A 17,787-nucleotide genomic window follows, 5' to 3' on the forward strand; every position below is an offset into this window, starting at 1 on the left:
AGTACTGGTGCCAGATTTGTTTAATATTTTTATCAATAAACTTGGTAAAGGGTTTGAGTGCACCCTCAGTAAGTTTGCAGATCATACCAAGTTAGGGAGAACTGTCAATGTGCTTGAGGATAGAAAGGTTTCGCAGAGGAATCTGGATAGGCTAGATTGATGGGCTGCATCAAATTGCATGACATTCAACAAGAATAAATACTGGGTCCTGTACTTGGATTGTAACACCCCCGTACGGTGGTATAGGCTTGTGGAAGGCTGGCTAGAAAGTTGCCCAGCAGAAAAAGACCTGGGGGTGCTGGTGAACAGCCAGCTAAACATAAGCCAGCAGTGTGTCCAGGTGGCTAAGACCAAGAAGGCAAATGCCATTCTGGCCTGCATCAGAAATAGTCTGACCAGCAGGACTAGGAAAGTGAAGTGATTTTCCCCTTGAACACAGCACTGGTGAGACTAGACTTCAAATATTGTGTTCAGTTTTTGGCATCTCACTACAACAATGATATTAAGTAGCTTGAGCATGTGCAGAGATGTGTGAGCAGAGTGAAGCTGGTGAAGGGGCTAGAAAAAGAGGCTAAGAAATTGTCTAAGAAAAATTGTCTAAGAAAACGTCTAAGAAATTGTGAGTTTAGTCTGAAAAAGAGGCTGAGGAGAGACCTAATCACTCTTTTCAACTGTCTGAAAGAAGGCTGCAGCATGGATGTTTGTATTTTTTATCAGTGATAGAGACAAGTGATAGGACACAAGGAAATGGTCTCAAGTTTCACGCGAAGATGTTTGGATTATATCTTGGGAACAATTTCTTCATGGAGAGGGTGGACGAGAATTGGAATGGGCTGCCCAGAGAAGTGATGGAGTCATCTTCCTTGGAGATATTTAAGAGATATGTGGTTGTGGCACTAAGGGAAATGGTTTAGAGATGAGACTCAGTAGGTGATGTAGACAGTTGGATTTGGTGATCTTGAAGGTCTTTTCCAACCTAGATAATTATATGATTCTATAATGTTACTGAACTTTAAAACTGAATTACCCATACTTACATAAAGCTTTATATTTGCCAACTAGGGAAAGGAACCAGACAGCTAGAGGTCTGCGCAGGTAAGTTAGAGATGATGTTCAACTTAGTTAAACTCTCCAGATATGCTAAAGGTCATGCAAGGCTAGATGCAGAGAATCTGAGTAGACTGTGTGACAAGAGGAATTTACAAATTTTTACAGGTTTGCCTGAAGCTACCAATTTCTAGATTCCCATGAGTCCCTATTATAACTGAATTCTAACAATCTAAGAGAAAGCTGTGATGTAAATATATGTATTGTTCTAGTTATAATGCCTGCAGCCCAAGTAACTCTTATCTTAAATGAGACATACAAATTAATTCTTCCGATAAATGAGGAAAATTCTGTTTATTTATCCAATGAGTGTGAAGGGACCTGTGATTGTGTGGAAGGATGTGGGGGCTGTTTGTTTGATTTAATGTGTATAATTTGTGCACAGAATATTCAAGCATTCATGAAATTTCAAGCACATCATTATGTCTATGTAGAGTTTCATGGAAGTGTACTTTTGCAGACCTTAACAAAGAAAAGCACAAGAGATTTTTTGAGATATTTTTCCCTCTACATTTCCATAGAATGAAATTAAAATAAAGTCTGTAGCAAAACCTGTAACTTAGAAAAAAAAATATTCAGCAAATACAATGAAAATTCAAGCTCTTACTCCATAACCAGTTGAATCTGCCTGATTCAGCCAGCTGAATATTCTCCAGCTTTTTAACTCATTTTTGTGTGAGATTCAAAGCTAGATTTTAAACCAGAATTTTAAAGCATTTCATAAATGCTGAGTATAGGCAAAATGTTGTTATGTAAAAGATAATATTCTAAGTTGCCAACTAGAAAAGAAAATCTGTCACCACTAAAGTGAACCTGCTTATCAAAGTCAGCCAAAGCCCAGGTGAAGCAGAATGGTATAAACTGGTTTAAAAGCAGTTTGACAAAGGGGTCTCAGGTCTGTGTCAGGTCTGCATGATTGTTGTAGGTCATCACAACTCTGATGTATGGATGAAGGATTTTAACAGAAAAAGAAGCTTAGCATTGAAGCAACTTACAGATATATTGCCTGTACATTGACGATAGGTAGAGGTTGCTTATTCCTTATGAAACTAGTTATGAGGCACTCCTGTTCCATGCCTGGAACTGTTTCAGTGAGCTTTATCATCATGATTATCCTACCCATCAAATCCTGAAAACATTCAGCAAACCATGCTTTTATAGATCTGGCCTTTCAGAGGCATCAAGAGTAGATCAGGTTAGACTGAGAGGAATGTGACCAAAGCTTGAGACAAATTTATGATTGCTGTGCAGACTTGCGGACCTGCTCTTAATATCTGTCCATTCTTTTTATATCCCCTTTTTAACCATTTCTTTTCTTTAGCATACTTCTGTCTTCATTCAATAATGTCTTGGTTTAGCATACCACAAATATCTCTCAAACTATGCTATGAGATCATGATTGACAACCCAAAAAATAACATTGACAAACTAAAAATAATATTGAACAAAACATGTGACTGACGTGTATTTTCAGCTTTGTAGTGTGCTATTGCTGCAGTCTTCCAGCAATGAAGTTGAGTCATTATTATCTGCAAAACTACCTGAACCAAGGCAGACAGGTGGGTTTTTCTTCTAGAATTACTCACTAGCTGAAGGAATTAAGGATTTTATCTAAACAAGAGTAGTATTTCAAAGCTGTTGTTGAGGTTGGCATACACTCAAGAACTTTAACATCCATTCTAGGCATGGTATGATAGTTATCCGCTATAAGCTCCAAACAAAGGCACTGCTTTCAAAGAGAATCTCCTCCCCCAACCAATGTATGTGCATGTACCACTTCACCAGCAGTAACTAATCACTTTCTAACTCTTCTGATCAAAAGGACAGAGAGAAAATTGCCCTCATACAGCAACGAAGAGAGGGAGGAGTGCAGAATTGCACACATTTCACAGAAGAGAAACATTGAAAACAGAGGTGAGATAAGTTTAACTGCAACCACATTGGAAAAGCCCAATACAACTCCACTAGTTATTGCACTAGTGCTTTCTAGAATTAAAATGAAAATGTGGTTTTTTTTTGTTTGTTTGTTTGTTTTTTCTGTCTCTTTATTATTAGAATTGCTATATTTTACTAAAAGCTACACATTTCCACATAAACTAATAGAAGTAAAAATGGCAAGCATGCATGGTCAGGAAAGGGTATATTGAGTTTTCTTGATAATTATCCATAGAAGTTTCCAATTTCTCTATTTTTTTTCTTGGTTAAAAGCCCAAACTGTAAGAATCAGCAAAATATTCTTTCTCTACTCATTCTCATTTTAATCAAAATTATTTTCTTTTGTCTTTGGAGCAACATCTCCACCAAAAAGCTACACAAAATCAATCGGATTTTTTTCTCAGTAGAGTACCATTTCATGTTTCACTTATAAACCTTAATAACTTTAAATCAACTCATCTTTCCCAAGGGAGCAGAACTTGTCAACAGCTTAAATCTACTGCATGGACACTGCACTGTATGTACTAGACAAACTGTTATATAATGTGATGTAGTATACATCTGTAATATACAAATTTTATTTAAGTGAAATTCTGACAGTTTACTCCTTATGTCACATGTAGAGAAAGTCAGGGAGACCCCACATAATACAGGAAAAAGATGAATGGATAACAGGATTGTTCAGCTGTTCTATTTGGGAACCTATGCAGTAAACATAAATGTGTTAGTTATTCTTGTTAAATTAGTCTGTGGGATCTCAGCCCTACCCCAAAGGGAAATCCTGTGGCTCATTTTTTATTTATTTTGCTGTCACCTTCATAAACCCCACCTCATTCCAAAACCCATTTTCTCCTAACCCTGTGTGCTGACCTACAGCCCATCTCCACTTCCTCTCCACTCCACAGCACAACATGTTCATGATCAGGTAGGGGTCTACAGTGACTGCACAGCTCACAGTTACAGTTCATTTGAATTGGTTATGTCTTCTGCTTCTTCTGCAAGAGAGGTCACCCACATACTACAAGCCCTCAGCAGGACCTGATCTATTGGATCAGCTATTTCCACTCTGCAGAGTGCTACTGGAGTGCTTCAAACCATACCAACAACTGCTAAAGGTTTGCACTCTATGGAATGAAGGGGAGTAAAAACACTATTTTAGACAATTTCTTTACCCCAGATCATTACAGCAAAGCTGTACTGGCATACCAAAGGGGTTTGAGAATTGTCTTGGGGGCTGACAGTTCCTCTGTAGCCACTCTTTTTACATATACAAGAGGAAAATCCTGTTAAAAAGAGTAGTTCTCACATAAGTTGTTCTGTGTAGAAGAACAAGGAAGCACCATTTCAAGCTCTCTTCCTTCTTTTATCTTTGTCTCAGCTATGCTGACAGGAAACTCATATAATCTCGAAGTTTAAAGGACTTAATTCCACATTCTTTTGTGACTGTTAAAAGAAAGAAGCAGAGGCAAACTTAACTAAAATGTGATGTTCAATTATTTCAATTACCACCTCCTGCCTAAATGAAGTCTGTTCCTTCAAAGACATCTGCAATTTTGCACTCATTTGCTCTTAAAATAACATTAATTATAATGGTTTCCCTGGAAATAATAAAGGAATACATGTACAATTTAAATAATTACTTACATACATTAAAAAGTTACATACATGTTTAATTTATAAATTAGTTATTTACCTTACCTAATTAATCATGCATCCAAGAACAAGTCTAAACAAATATCTCATGAATGTAAAATGAGATTTTGTTCCCATTAAAAATATACTTTTCACACATGTTTTAAGAATATTAATATGTGAGCCAATTCTGGATGCTATTTCACAAAACTGAAAAGACAGATCTTAAGTAATTGATACTTACAAAAATCATAGTGAAGTGGTATAGTTTACAATGAAAATGTATCCTGTTATTTCTTCGGTGCTTTTTGTGGGTTGGGGATGATAGGTGTTGGTGGGATTTTTTTCTTTGTGTGAGATTTTGCTAGTGTGGATAAATGAAACGACAGAACAAAGAACAAGAAAAGAAAAAGAAGCTTGAGGAGAGAGAAAAACAAGACAGAGAAGTAGAGAAGATAATGAAATAATGGGGCATAGTCAGAAAAGAAGTGAAGTGACTGTGAAGCTGGCTATGGGGTTCCATGTAGGGTCCCAGGACATCCACTGCAAAAAGTCTGCTGGGTAAAACACAGATAAAGGCCATTATAGGAAGGCAGGCAGATCTTTGCTACTTACTGTGTATGAAAAAAGGTATTTCTTAGTCTCTGTGTAAGGATTTTATTTCAGTTATGCAAAATGGATGTGAATAAAGACCTTACAGTGGAGAAAATAATTCAGTGTAGGAGGTATACAAGAGTGAAGTGAGTTTTAATTAAAGACAATGCTGTTTTATGGCTGTTGTTACTGAATTTTGTTGGAACAAAAAAATGAACTGACACAGATTGTTACATTTCTGAAAGATCCATTTTAAATCATATTTGCACTTCTTGTATGATCCTAGGAAAACATTTCTGCACCCAAAAAAAAAAAAAAAAAAAGGCAGGTGCAGCAATTTTGAGGTGAATGAGCAATAAAGTCACTGAATTTCTGCTTAGACTGCCAGATTCCATTAAATCTTACCTATGCCAATCACCCTTTATGTATCCAGGGAGAAATAGAATAAAAGACATAATTCCAGCATGAAAAATCTACCTATAAAAATTTCATTCCTAGAATGCAGCCAGATGAACAATGGACATTGGTAACAATATATTGCAAGAAATCTTTTTTTTTCTCTGCTCTTTTTATTGTGCTCCACAACACAGATTGATGATTTTCTGGGATAAGTGCCAAAGACACCTCTACTTATCTTCTGAATACTTCTATGCACCATACTGACTGGATTCCCAAGATATACATTGCTAGGTACATACTGATTCTGCATCTTGTAGGACTGACTCAGGAAGACAGAGAAGCATATGCTTCATTTTCTGCAAACCCATACCATTTGCACAAACTCCTAAGGATGGAGTTTGTCATGATCCTGCAGTGGGTGTTGGTAACCGGGTTTAACAGGATGAACATTAATGGCACCAGACATTGAAATTCTCTGCACTGCGTTAGAGAACTTCATGTGTTAGCACTGTACTAAACACGGTGACATCATTCAGCAAATAATTATGAATCGATGCCCTGAGTATATGGAGGCTGGAAAGTTAGTCTACCTTTTCATGAGCACTGGCTCACATTAGAAAAGCAGCAGCAGAGTTAGAGCTATGAACCTAAGAAAACATGGCAGAAATCTAAAACAGTTCTGTGGAACATATCTTTTTAGTTCTGTACTCCTAGTTAAATCCAAGTTTCTTTTGCCTGGTTGTTCCTTCCCACAAAACCCACAGGTCTAATGAAGCTTGATACTTTTAGAATGCCTGTCTTAACTGTTTTCAAATTCATTTTATTCCAGAGTTGCACAAAATCTATCAGATCCCAAGCAACTGCTTATCTCCAAATCAAAATGCATACATTGACTTCTTTTTTTGAAAAAATTGCAAGAATTTTATTCTGGAACCACAGTCCATATACCCAGTTACAACTCAGTGAATCTCTGGAGGACATGTGGAAGTGGTGATTGGACCTTTAAGGTATTGTCAATGGTATCATGAACAATGAAATTCTACACATAAAATAAACCTGACTTAAAACAGCTAGTATCTCTTCCTTATTTATTTCAGAGAGTTAACTAGTAAAGGGGGCAGAAAATCTTAGCCTTGGGAAGTCAATAAAAGCTTATTTTCCTATTAGAATCATACTGAAGGAGGAGATGTAGTGCACCAAAGTCAGGAGATTACTCTTGCTGATTAATGAGTGATACAAAAAGTGGGTGGAAGCACTGTTGAAACTTGTACTCCTCAGAGATGTTCTATCTGAATAGTAAGATTGCTAGATAATAAGAGGTGCTGGCTTCTTGTTCCTCTCCTTCTCAGATAATTCCAAAAGGAAATCATATATACAACATGCACTCTGACCTCTGATCTCTCAATCCTTCTTTCTCTCTCTACATCTTACTCTTTGTCATTCCACAGTGCTTCTCCTCAGCTAACAGCTGAGAAAATTCTGCAAGTTTGGCATGGTAAAAACACCTAGACAAATAGCTAGAGTACACATTTAAACCTCAAGCATTGCTATATTAAAAAATATAATTATTTTGTTCATTGGAAATTATTTCTCTCTGCTTAATCAGACATTGACAGAAACAGACAATGATTCCTGGAAATGTGAAAGGGACACTGAGCAAAAACCTTTCAAACTTTTTACTTTTTTTTTTTTTTCCTCAGACCTTCTTTGTTCATTCTCAGTAGTGATACAACCAGTTCTCTGTATGCCCTCGAAGTCATACATTATAGTTTAAATAATTTTAACATATAAATAACATATGAAATGGAGGCGTTCAAGTTCCTTAGGGCAGTGAGGAGGGTGCTCAGCAAGCTTGCCACCCTGGTCTTGTTGATACAATAGCAGAAAAAAGGGATGCCATCCAAAGGGACCTGGGCAAGCTTAAGAAGTTGGCCCACATGAACCTAACAAGGTTCAACAAGTCCAAGTGCAAGGTAGGTGCTGCACCTGGGTCAGGGCAATCCCAGACATGAGGACAGACTGGGTGAAGAATTCAAGGAGAGCAGCCCTGCAGAGAAGGATTTGGGGGTTCTGATGGATGAAAAGCTTGACATGAGCTGGCAGTGTGCACTTGCAGCCCAGAAGACCAACAGCATCCTGGGCAGTATCAACAGAGGGATAGCCAGCAGGTCAAGAGAGGTGATTGTCCTCCTCTGCTCTGCCCTTGTAATGCCCCACTTGGAGTACTGCGTCCAGGCCTGGGGCCCCCAGTACAAGAAGGATGTGGGGCAGTTAGAGCAGGTCGGTCTGTAGGAGGGTCACAAAGATGATCAAGGGGCTGGAGCAGTGAAAAAAGTCTGAGAGAGCTGGGGATGTTCAGCCTACAGAAGAGAAGGCTCTGGGGTGACCTCATTGCAACCTGTCAGTACTAGAAGGAGACATAAAAAAGATGGAAAGCAATTCTTTGCACAATCAGATATTGACAGGATGAGGGAGAATGATATTAAAGTAAAGAAGGGGAGATTTAGACTAGAGGTTAGGAGGAGCACCTCTCCAATGAACACAGGCTGAGGGAGTTGAGGTTGTTCAGTCTGGAGAAGGCAAGGGTCTGGAGAGACCTAATAGTGGCCTTCCGGTACCTAAAGATGGCCTACAGGAAAGCTGGGAAGGGATTCTGTCAGGGGGTATAGGGATAAGACAAGGAGAAAAGGTGTTAAACTAAAAAGGGTAGATTTAGATTAGATATTAAGAAATTCTTTTCTCAAAGGGTGGAAAGGCACTGAAACAGGCTGCCCAGAGACACTGTGGATGCCCTATCCCTAGAGGTGTTCAAGGCCAGGCTGGATGGGGTTTTGAGCCACTTAGTCTAGTGGGAGGTGTCCCTTCCAATGGCAGAGTGGTTGGATCTAGATTATCTTTAAGGTCTTTTCCAATTCAAACCATTCTATGATTTTATGATTATTCTATGATTATTTTTTCCATTGTTACTGAGCTCTTTCTTCAACCTGAGGCAGCAGATGCTTCAGGAATGGCCCATCATGGCATGATGCTACAGGGAAGGGAGTTAATTAAATCAAAAAGGGTTTCAGCTGCTTTACTACTTACAATTTTTAGCAGACAAAAAAGCCTCCTTGAGAATGAAAATGGAAATATAAATAATACATCTACATGAAGAAGTGTAGGCAGCAAATATATGTGTATTATTTGTATTTACATAATAGTACACATACATAATGCACAAGTATTTTGACACTGTATGATGCCTCCTACTATTGCCCAAAACAGGAGAACAGGGAGTAAGAAAGGCTAAGAGAAGTCATATAGTCAGAAACCTCTTTCCAAGACATCACAGAAAGAAGACTTTCTGTGTGTTATAGTACATGTATATCGCCATGTAAAATATTTAAAAGTGGAAGTTAAACAAGAATTTTCTGACAATTTTACTTTCAATTACAATTAGCTTTCTATGCATTTCTCTGAGTAGGAAAAGCCCTGTAATGTTTCACTGGCCTCTTTTATATAACCAGTTTCATCTGTTTATTACAATTTCTTTTTGCTATTGCAAGCTTTCAGCATTTCCTCCAAGGCCAAGTGAAACTAGACTAAACTATAATTAAAGGACAATTTGTAGACAGATGAAAAAAGATGAAGAAACCAGGAATATATCAAAAATATTCTGCAAATACAGAGTATAAGAAAACAACATTATTATGCTATACTAATGTTATTTTATGTATTATGTATTTCTACCAATATTTCATTTCAGTCTTTCTGTGTGATTACAGTGGTGACATCTCTGAAAGAAGAAGCTACAAGGACAAATCTATGCAAAAGAGATCATTCTGTCAGCCAACAAAGCCACAGGGGTTGCTTGCTAGGTAAAAGACTAGCTGTGTGTTTTTGATTACAACATCAAGTAAAAGGCTGTTTAGCCCAACATCCTCTCCCTGTCCGGAGGCCAGTGCTTAGGGAAAGAGTACAAGAAACAAGGTGACTAAAGCTGAGCCTTTCCCTAGTGGATTCCACCAATTTCCTGAAAAGAGCAGATTAGGCACTTCTTCAGTCAGAAGCTGAATACGTTTAATAGCTGCTTCATAAACAAATCCATTGTTTTCATTTGTTTTGCACATGATGTCTGGTGGTTTCACTTGACACATTTGTGTCAAATAGGAAGTAGAGCACTCCCAGGAAGTAGAGCATTCCCAGGCATCTACAGGCAGCTGTGGTACTGTAATGTTTAGTGTGTTCTTATCTGGAAATGATCCTGTACCTCTGACCATCTCGGTTGTCCTTTATTGTTCCTTTTCTTCCAAGTATGGCATAAACAGAGTTTCAATCAGCACATGCTGATTGAAGTAGTACAACCTGTTACAATAGGCCCAAGACAGAAAAAAAATGTGGCTTCAGTCACCTCACTAACCAGTAGTTTTCATAATTCTAGCCTTTATCACAACTGAGCTGAAGTACAACTTTCACATTACAAATATTTAAATAACCAGGTTTTAAGGTAGATACATGAATTGCATAATAAAATAATAGACTTTGAAATTTAGTTACATCTTTATATAATCATACTTATGATTTTTAATTTTAGATTATGATTATTAATTTTAGAATAAGGCTGATTTTTTTTTTTTTTGCTTATTTTTCTAATTCATTCTGCAATGCTCCTGGTAAATCCAAATTTATCTGAGAAATTACAGTCTGTCTAAATATTAGACTCTAAGGTCAGAAACAGAAGAATATGTTTTTCAAACATGAGAAAAAGGAGTTGTATATATACAACTTAATATCAACTTAATATCAAGTATATGGGAATGATTTGCCATTCAAATATACATTTCTTTAATAAACACAAATGTAACACACCACAATCAATTGTCAATTCTTCCTTCTTGTAGTAAAAATCCCTCTAATGCATTAAATTCATAAAAGAAATGGGGTTTAATCTTAAATAGTATGCTAAGCATTTGACCCTCGGTACAAATACATAAATTACCTGTCCATGTCTGTACCAGATATTCTAAATAATGACTTCACTGATATCAACTTTAACAAAGCTTAACAAGCCACTCATCTAAACCAAGTAAGAGCTGTCTGATTTGTTAGGAGATGAGAGTGCTATGTGCCTCTGTGTTTTCTGGACAAAGTTACACATCTTCAGGATCAAAGAGTACGGTATTAATTACTATGTTAAATGCCTATTCTTTTTGGGAAGATGCATTTGAGTTCAGAATGCACTCATAACTAGGAGATAATAACATCAGTGCTTGTACTGTAAACCCTGGAACAGAGCGGTTTACACATGAAAAGCAAAAAACTCTCCAGGTTGATCCTTTTTACCTAAAGTTCACAATTTGTAAGCTATTCTGAATGTAAGGAATTGAAAATCAAAATATAACACAATGCCAGCTTCAGAAACCACTGAGAACCTCCTTCCCTCTAAACACTTTTCAGTATATTTGGATACAAATAACTCTTGTAGAGAAAAAAAAATTATCCTTTTATCATCTTGAGAGGATAACAATGGGATTCTCTCAATTCCCAGGGTGTAATTAAAAGACTGAGATCAATACATTTACTCTCTTTTCCAATAAGTTTTCATGATTATACAAGTGCCCAAAGTATGGCTTCAGACATCATCCTACACAGAATTTCAGCATAAACGTCTTCTAAGGTGTTCCATGATTATTGTAAAGTCAAAAGTATTTTATAGCTGTGTCATTTATTAACCATTTTAAAATCATTATTTTACATTTAATACAGAATATTTATTGCAAGTAATAAAACATGAATCCTAACAAAACAAAACAAAACAAACAAACAAAAAATAATATTTTCTTGTAACTTGAAAATTTACAGGATAGACCCATCTAATTTCATTCAGAAGTAGCTACATCCCAGAAATAACTACTCGATACATAACTTCTCTGAAGATTTTGCAAAGATGGTCACAGAAAGAATAAATCAAAAGACAAACAATGACAAGAACATCTTTGAGAGAAATGTTGGCTAGTCCTAACTTCAGAAAGCTGGTGGTCAGTCAAGCTAAGCAAGAATGTGGAAAAAAAAAAATTGTAGGTATAGGAAGCCATAAAATAAATGTTTCCATAAAAATGAAAACATCTTTACTAAGAAAAGCAATTACTCTGAATCCATAAAAGAAAATTAAACTGTTCCTTTGGATTTTTTTTCAGATTTGTTTGAAGCTAGTCCAATTGTCTCCCTTACAGAAGTGGTTAGGTGCAGGCCACAGTAAAGTAGGGAATACTTTGCCACCATCATTGTGTGGCATTAAAAAGCCTTACACTAGAGAGTGATTTGGTTTCTTTTTGTGCAAGCAAAGGGCAAAAGAAAAAAAAATATTACATTTACAAATATTTTCCAAAATTTAAGGGGACTGATGTAACTTACTGATGTAGTGTGAATGCTGATTAAGTATTCCAGCTTCATAGGGTGAAAAGTGTGAACTGCAGGGCTTGTTCACCTCCAGGTTTATGAACTTACCTGTGTATGCCAATATATGTTCCTTCTGCCTCTAAATGTAGCAGAAGTCCTGTTTGCATTCAGTAATTGTAACACTAAGAGTACTGTAACTGGTTCTGGGCTCACAGGGTGTATGAAAAACACACTGGAGTGAGTCCAATGAAAGCAGCCAGGATGGTTGGGGCAGAGCACAAGACGTGTAACAAAAGGCTGAGAGAAATGGGCTTGTATAGCCTTAGGAAGAGAAGGCTCAGATTAGATTTTATGTAGTACTAGCTATGTAATGAGAGGACATAAAGACAACAGACAGACAGACTTTTCCCAAAATGTTCTCTGTTCTTGCATTGTGTCTATACCTATATATTGTGGCTTAAATCTACGGCTGCACTGGCAAGATAGTACAGGCTTGCACAGTCCTGTGGTGATGACCCTTGGGATGAAATGACTCCATAGTATAAAATCAATTCCCAGATATTATAAGTGGGAGGAAAATACAGCTCAGAGGCATTGTGCAGAATTTTCCCATATATTATTAGCAATAAAACATAGAAGGCTTACTTTCAACTTCATCATTCTACTTCACAGATAAAGTATATCTTGTTGTTGAGGTGCCAAAGTCTTCAATCTTTTGCTTGCAGCTTGTATCAACCTGCCAAAACTTTATTGATTCAGCAAGAGTGCTTAAACTGTTATTCCAGTGTTATGAATACAGCATGCATATTAAAGGTGATTTCTGAATGGTGGTTATATATCTGGCTTGCTTATAAAATATCTAAATATTTCTCCTTTCTTAAGAAAATAAAAAAATTATTAGTTTTGTAGTACAAATTACATCATTGTCAAATACCATCTGACAGGGCTACAGAAACTGGTGTAGATTGCTGCTGTCATTTTGGTTTAGCTAAGTGGAGGGAGCAAGCTTTTCAAACAGCTATTAACATTTCATGCAACTCCAATCCCTTCCTGGCATTTCAATTAGTGGCAAAAGCCAATGCAGCTGAAATCCTGCCAGCCTTGAGGGACCTTTCAGTTGGTCTCACAGAGCTCTGCAGCCCATGATTTGATGCAGTCAGTTTTTCCCCAAGCCTAGTCTGACACTCTGGTTCATGCTTGCTATCTAAAAGGAAAAGTAAAGGAAGTTTTGTAACACCAAAGAGCTGTGCTTTGTCATTAGATGCTCTCATCAGTAACAATATAATATTCAATAATTCCCCAGCACCTCCCTCAACGTTAACATAGCTAGGCTCAGCTTAGAGGAACAAGGAACTGTAACTCTTCTGATATATACACATATACACAAATTTCCCATTAATCACAGTGCTGATTTAACATATTTTAACAACATATTGGTTCTATCTTCACAGCAGTTGAGAGTATATGAAAAATCATACTTCAGAAATGTTCTTAGAGGTACTTTGGTGAATACAAAAACCATTTGATTGTTTTAGCAGGAAGACGTAATAGATCAGGCAAGTTTCTCTGATGTTCACTTAGTTCTCTAAATTTAGAGGTATATAATTGGTATATAAATCTCCTAAAATAATCTGGAATCTTGTAAAGATAGTCCATGGCACACCCCAGAAAGATGTCTTATCACCTCAATCTTCCACAACATCAGAATGCTAAACAGCAGACATGGACTAAATTTGAAACATTTTGCAAGGGGCTGGAAACAATCTCAAGAAATTATTAAAATCACATCCACTAGAATAGAAATATTTGCATAATGAATTTTCCATCAATGCCATGAAAATACTGGGTAATATATGTATAATCAATGTATATAGTATAAAGAAACTCTAATTACAAGAAAAATGTGCATACTCTTTATATTTCTAGCAGATAAGAGGTTTACTACAGCATACTCAGATAAATTATTTCCAAGTCATATTGTTGTTTAATTAATCCAGCAGTGCAGTCTAAATCCTTCTTGAACAGGTAGCAGGCATCCCAGCTGAAACTGGTGTCCAAGCACTTCTTCAAAGCCTTAGTGTTTTCTATAATTGTTATCCTGCTAAAGTGGACTGTAAAACCCACAATTTCTGAAAGGCATATCCATGACTCAGAAGAAATGTAGCTCCAGTGTGCTATGTCTCTGTGACAAATTCAAGTGAAGCCAGAGTGCAACAGAGGTTTAGCTCCCCTCAGGGTGTGGCCTATGAAATCTTAGAAATGCAAACAGATTTAATTAAATCAACAGTAATCTCCACCAAAACCAGTCAGAGCTGTGGCATTTATTTCTCAGATATTTTCAAGAGAGGTAATGAATCCACCATATCAATTTGTAAAACGAAGAGTGGGAGGTGGCACTGTCTTACTGCTCCCTTGAAATAAGACAAGTTAGATCCTGGCTAAGACTGTGAAGATCTGCATTCTGACTGGATCTGTTTCAATGGGAGTGCTAGATTAGGTAACCTCCAGAGACCTAGAATCATAGAATCATAGAATATCCTGAGTTGGAAGGGACCCTCAAGGATCATCAAGTCCAACTCTTGACACCGCACAGGTCTACCCAAAAGTTCAGACCATGTGACTAAGTTCACAGTCCAATCTCTTCTTAAATTCAGACAGGCTCAGTGCAGTGACCACTTCCCTGGGGAGCCTGTTCCAGTGTGCAACCACGCTCTCTGTGAAGAACCCCCTCCTGATGTCAAGCCTAAATTTCCCCTGCCTCAGCTTAACCCCGTTCCCGCGGGTCCTGTCACTGGTGTTAATGGAGAAAAGGTCTCCTGCCTCTTGACACCCCCTTACGAGGAAGTTGTAGACTGTGATGAGGTCTCCCCTCAGCCTCCTCTTCTCCAGGCTGAACAGGCCCAGTGACCTCAGCCGTTCTTTGTACGTCTTCCTCTCCAGGCCTTTCACCATCTTCTTAGCCCTCCTCTGGACACTCTCCAACAGTTTCATGTCCTTTTTATACTGTGGTGCCCAGAACTGCACACAGTACTCGAGGTGAGGCCGCACCAGCGCAGAGTAGAGCGGGACAATCACCTCCCTTGACCTACTAGCAATGCCGTTCTTGATGCACCCCAGGATACGATTGGCCCTCCTGGCTGCCAGGGCACACTGCTGGCTCATACTCAACTTGCTGTCTACCACGACCCCCAGATCCCTCTCTTCTAGGCTGCTCTCCAGCGTCTCATCGCCCAGTCTGTATGTGCAGCCAGGGTTTCCCCGTCCCAGGTGCAGGACCCGGCACTTGCTCTTATTGAACTTCATGCGGTTGGTGATCGCCCAGCTCTCCAACCTATCCAGATCCCCCTGCAAGGCCTTTCCACCCTCATTCGAGTCCACAACTCCTCCAAGTTTGGTGTCATCAGCAAACTTGCTCAAAATACCTTCTATTCCTACATCCAGATCGTTTATAAAAATATTGAAAAGTACTGGCCCTAAAATGGAGCCTTGAGGGACCCCACTTGTGACCGCCTGCCAGCCTGACGCAGCCCCATTTACCATAAAACCCATTTACCATACCTCTTATAACCCATGCCATTTTGTGATTCTGTTCAAACATGCACCAGAGTTACAGTGCTAAAGAGTTTCAAATACCACGTTAGAGAACGGAAAGAATATTAAAGGACCCTACATAATATCCATCACTGCATGTACTGTATGCAAAGGTTTGTAAAACCATGTCTGATACTGCTTGTTCATTAAACCTTTAATGCAGTGAGGGGAAAAAAAGACTGTTCTTAAGCATTGTGTAAAGTATATACACAAAGTAAAATTTATACTTACAGCTACAGTTATATAAGTCCAGCTATATAATATTTTAAGTATATTAATTATACTTATGAATATATAAGTAGATAGTGACATATAAAAACATATAAAACATCATTTTTTTCATGATAAGTGTTGGGGAACATTGTGGTCTCTGAAAAGATAGATGAAATTTACTGTTAAAATTGTCATCTGAAACAGACCTAAGCATCTCAGCAATGGAGTCTCCAGATTGCCTGTGTCACTGTATGGTTTGAAGTCTCAGGCCTGAAATGACCCTTGTTACTTGTCTGGCCTCCAGCTACTGATCCAGGAGGTCACAGGTCTAGCAGAGGCAGTGGGTCAGATCTGTCAGCCATATTTTGACTGCTTGGTTCCCTTTGGGAACCTCAGATGACACAAGACACATGTGGGGTAACTCAGTCTAGCCCCTGGGGATTTTTTCATCATCAGCTTAATTCTTCTGACCGTAGTTACTCAATCTCTGCCAACACTGTCTTAGAAACTTAACTCCTGTGAAGAACTCTACATTGAGAAACCTGAATTTGTATTTCTTATTCTTAGTCTGGAACCTTTGCTGAAACATGAAGGTGGATTTGGCTATTTGTTTAGAGGAAAAAAAAATAAAGAAAAAGAAAAAAAAAAAAAAAGAGTGAAAGGCTATAAGCATAATTTATGAGAGGTTCAGAAATTTCTCAAAAATTACTTTTACTACTGTTACTACTACTACTGCTACAACTAATATTACTCAGTGTACTTTTATAGTTCTCCCCAAAATAATTGCCATTTTTTACAGTGATGAGAGAAAGTAGGACAAGTATTTGGTCCTATCTTTTATGTCTGTTTATATTTTTCTTGTCTTTTTATGAAGAAAATGCAGAAAAAATAAAGATATACAAATAACGTGTCCTCTATTTTGAAAATGATAGTTTTATATTATAATTTAATTATTATCAATTTAACTATAATATAATTAAATGTATTCTTTTAAACCAGAATCTTGTATATAAGCGGATTCCTCTGTTTAGGCAACACAATCTCATATCTGTACCAGGGGCTAATCAGTCACATAAAAATAGGTTTTAAAATTATAGATACAAGTAGTTTCTTGAATTTTACTTTCAGTAGGTGCTTCATCAGAAATGCTAGGATTTTATAAATGATTTATCTCATTTAGGAGGTACAATAGATGCAGCATGAGCAGCAAATGGGTTTCGTAAGAATACTGGACTGCAGATTAACATTTTGAATCAATCAATATTCATGGTGTCTCTTTAAGCATTAAAAAACTTTGCCCTCTTAAATGCTAATAGGATGTAATGTTCTGCACCTGTTATATCACCTTCTAAGTAGGGGTCTCAAGGTAATTATCAGGCATCCATAAATTAAGCCTCAGAAAATCAATGTTACATTAGATTATTCTCTTGGAAGTGAAACAGGAAAAGAATGTTTCCATGTCTTCCTGGAGGTTATGCAAGAAATGTTGTAGAGCAAAGTTAACAGAACCAAAGACAATATTCCACAAAGTACATCCCACTAAGTTACATGAAAACTCCACAGAAAGTTCAGAATCATTTCTCTCCTATTTGGGGTATTCTCTAACCTTTATTAAGGGCTCTTTATTAAGGCCCCAGTGTGATTAGTTTCAATCATTCCTTCTAACACTCATTACATTGCATACATCAACCATGAATTATGTTTACCATCCTACTGCTCAATTTCCTAATTCCTTCTGTAGTTCCCCTGAAGGTTATGTATAGAATCATATACAAATGTAATAGATACGAGTAATCATAATGTTTTCCAGTGTTCTATATGTCTGCAGGTATATAAATATATTGGGACAAATTCTGTTCCAATGACTGTATGGTTGAAGCTCAACATATTTCTGACTGTGCAGGCCTAAACCTTTAAAAATTGTAATCAGGAAAAAGG

Source organism: Aythya ferina (genome assembly GCF_964211825.1).
Source record: "Aythya ferina genome assembly, chromosome: 3".
Taxonomy (NCBI): Eukaryota; Metazoa; Chordata; class Aves; order Anseriformes; family Anatidae; genus Aythya; species Aythya ferina.